The sequence below is a fragment of the Macrobrachium nipponense genome, chromosome 34 (assembly GCF_015104395.2).
Source record: "Macrobrachium nipponense isolate FS-2020 chromosome 34, ASM1510439v2, whole genome shotgun sequence".
Lineage (NCBI taxonomy): Eukaryota > Metazoa > Arthropoda > Malacostraca > Decapoda > Palaemonidae > Macrobrachium > Macrobrachium nipponense.
In genome coordinates this window covers 64,329,669-64,332,841 of record NC_061095.1, presented here as the reverse complement: position 1 = coordinate 64,332,841, position 3,173 = coordinate 64,329,669, and positions in this window count along the sequence as shown.

Below are 3,173 nucleotides of genomic sequence, written 5' to 3'. Positions count from 1 at the left end.
TTCTTGAGCTCTCTCCTTTGTAACCATTACCATTGTGTCATCGCTGGGCAGTTCTTTAGTCTGTCTCATGTATTGTCCGTGCATTGGTTTGTTGTGCCATTCCTCTGCTGTGTTTGTCATTCTCCTGTCTCTGCATATTTGTGGGTGTTCGTCTACTTTTATCAGTCCTTCTTCCCATGCACTCTTTAGCCACTCGTCTTGTCGGGTTTTCAGATATTGCCCCAGTGCTCTGTTCTCGATGTTGACGCAGTCCTCTATGCTTAGGAGTCCTCTCCCTCCTTCCTTTCGTGTTATGTATAGTCTGTCCGTATTTGCTCTTGGGTGTAGTGCTTTGTGTATTGTCATATGTTTCCTCGTTTTCTGATCTATGCTGCGGAGTTCTGCCTTCGTCCATTCCACTATTCCTGCGCTGTATCTGATTACTGCACTGCCCATGTGTTTATGGCTTTTATCATATTTCCGGCGTTGAGTTTTGACTTGAGTATCGCCTTGAGTCTCTGCATATATTCTTTCCTGATCGTGTCCTTCATCTCTTGGTGTTTTATATCCCCTCCTTCCATTATTCCCAGGTATTTATATCCAGTCTCATCTATGTGTTTGATGTTGCTCCCATCTGGTAGCTTTATCCCTTCCGTCCTTGTTACTTGCCTTTTGTATGTGACTAAGGCACATTCCTTATTATTATTATTATTATTATTATTATTATTTATTATTATTATTATTATTATTATTATTATTATTATTATTTTATTATTATTATTCAGGGGATGAAACCTATTCACAAGGAACAAGCCAACCAAAGGGGCCAAACTATATTAAGGAAGTCAGAGTTGGTAAAGGAAAATCCAGAAAGAGATCTCACTGAAGAAAAAATGAATTACAAATAAGCTATTCCGAACTACATTTATACTAAAAGCTAAAATGAAGAGAAACTGATGGTTACAAGAATTGATTTCTGGTTGAAGTTCTTATAACATAGAATGCAATATAGCTTCCAATGCCAGTCATCCCCCGCACCCCCCACCCCCACAACACCCCCATCCCCACGTCTCCCTTATCTTCCCTTCTTAAAACTCCCAATCAATCATCCACGTCTGAAGAACTCTTACGATAATCATTCACCTGAGCTTCGGAACTTTGCAAAATTCAATGTTCCTGACGTAACTCCCTCGGTGTCATTCGTCAAAGTTTTATTTTCTCTCGCATGTACAAACAAACAAACAAGAGATAACTAGAGTTGAAGCAGCTCACGTATGAACTTAAAAACATTTCAGTCACTTTTTCTATTATTTTGATAAATTCCGATCCGTTTGAGACTATTTTCGTTCAGTTGTATAATTGACGTTGTTCATTCAGGAATGGGCTTAATTTGAAGGTGGCTGTAATATAATACACTCTTCTATATCTAAGTTACAATTATATGAAAGTTACACATTCCTCTGATTTTGATGTTTATTTTTAACCAAATTATGGAAGGACCTTTTGAATGATTATTATTCTAAACACTGAGTCGAATTAATCATTATTTTAAAAGGAATTAAAACAAATATTACCGCACAATCGAAATATGAGACTTTCACTGTGCCAATGTAACATCAACTGCAATGTTAATTAACAAATATGAAATATATACAATTTTGAAGTCAAAAGTTACAAAGAGTTCTCAGAAAACACAAAAAGCAGAACTACAGGTTTTTATATTCATTTGTCGACCGAACATGGCGGATATCTATGAGAACACATTTGTCTCACCTTCAGTCAGTTGCACTTAGCAGACTCAGTTTTCATGAGAGAGAGAGAGAGAGAGAGAGAGAGAGAGAGAGAGAGAGAGAGAGAGAGAGATATACCCGTTCTGGCACATTCCCATCAATCATCAAATGGATATTCAATCCTCCAGACCCTCTGGAAGCTGGCATCCAGACGTCTTCTGGACTTCATCGTCTGGTCATTCTAGAAGTCTGTCACGAATGAACAGGATGTCGATTGTTGTGCTCAACGGTACTTATCAAATAGAGGATATGTATGTATGTATGTATATATATATATATATATATATATATATATATATATATATATATATATATATCTATATATAAGTCATATCACATTACCGTGATTCATATACATACATCGAGCTACAAATATCCTTTAATATCTAATTCACTCTACCTCAGAATTAATATATTTTCATATATGCTTAACCGAAAAGGAATTTTATTATTAGGGGATAATAGAAATTGTCGGCGCCCAGGCGCGAACCCAGGACACCATACAAATCCAGGAACGTCAGTGAAGCTTTTACCCACCTCCACCACCACAAGAGGCTATAAGTTAATGAAGGATTGATAACTTATGCAAGATCATGGGATTTTTTCTTTTTCAACGGTAATGTAAAACGTTTAGAGAGCATAAGGAAAAGGTTGTGAGTGGCCTGTATACAAACACAAGTTTACGTTTATTAAACAACTACATACATACCTATATATATATATATATATATATATATATATATATATATATATATATATATATATATATATATATATATATATATATATATTTATATATATATATATATATATATATATATATATATAGATATATAATTATATATAGATATATATACTATATATATATATATATATCGATATATATATATATATATATATATATATATATAGTATATTATCATATATATATATATATAAAAAAATATATATGAATACATCGATATATCAATATAAAACGCAGAGTACTATACACTGGAAAGCAGAGCAATAAAAGACCCAACAAGAGGCAAACGACTTCCTTCTCTCTCCCGAAATTCTCTCTCTTTGATCGCTTTGCATATGCTGGCGTTGCAATACCTTCGTCCTGGCAGCCGCCTCAAGCTGAAATATGGACTTAGAGGATAAATAATTTCTATTATACTTTCAGGACAACTTTGAAGTCTTTCAGTTGTGACGAGCAGGAATAAATCTTTTATTCTTACTATTTTATCTGGGTAGAAACTAATGACATTCAATGCTGCTAAGGTGTCTTTTTGAGAGTTAGGTCATCAACGGTAACTGTTTGTCTTCTGTTGCCGATATTTGGTAAATAAAACGTCGTCTATATATAATTTGTAAACAAAGCAATAGTTTTTGGACATTAATACACACACACACACATAC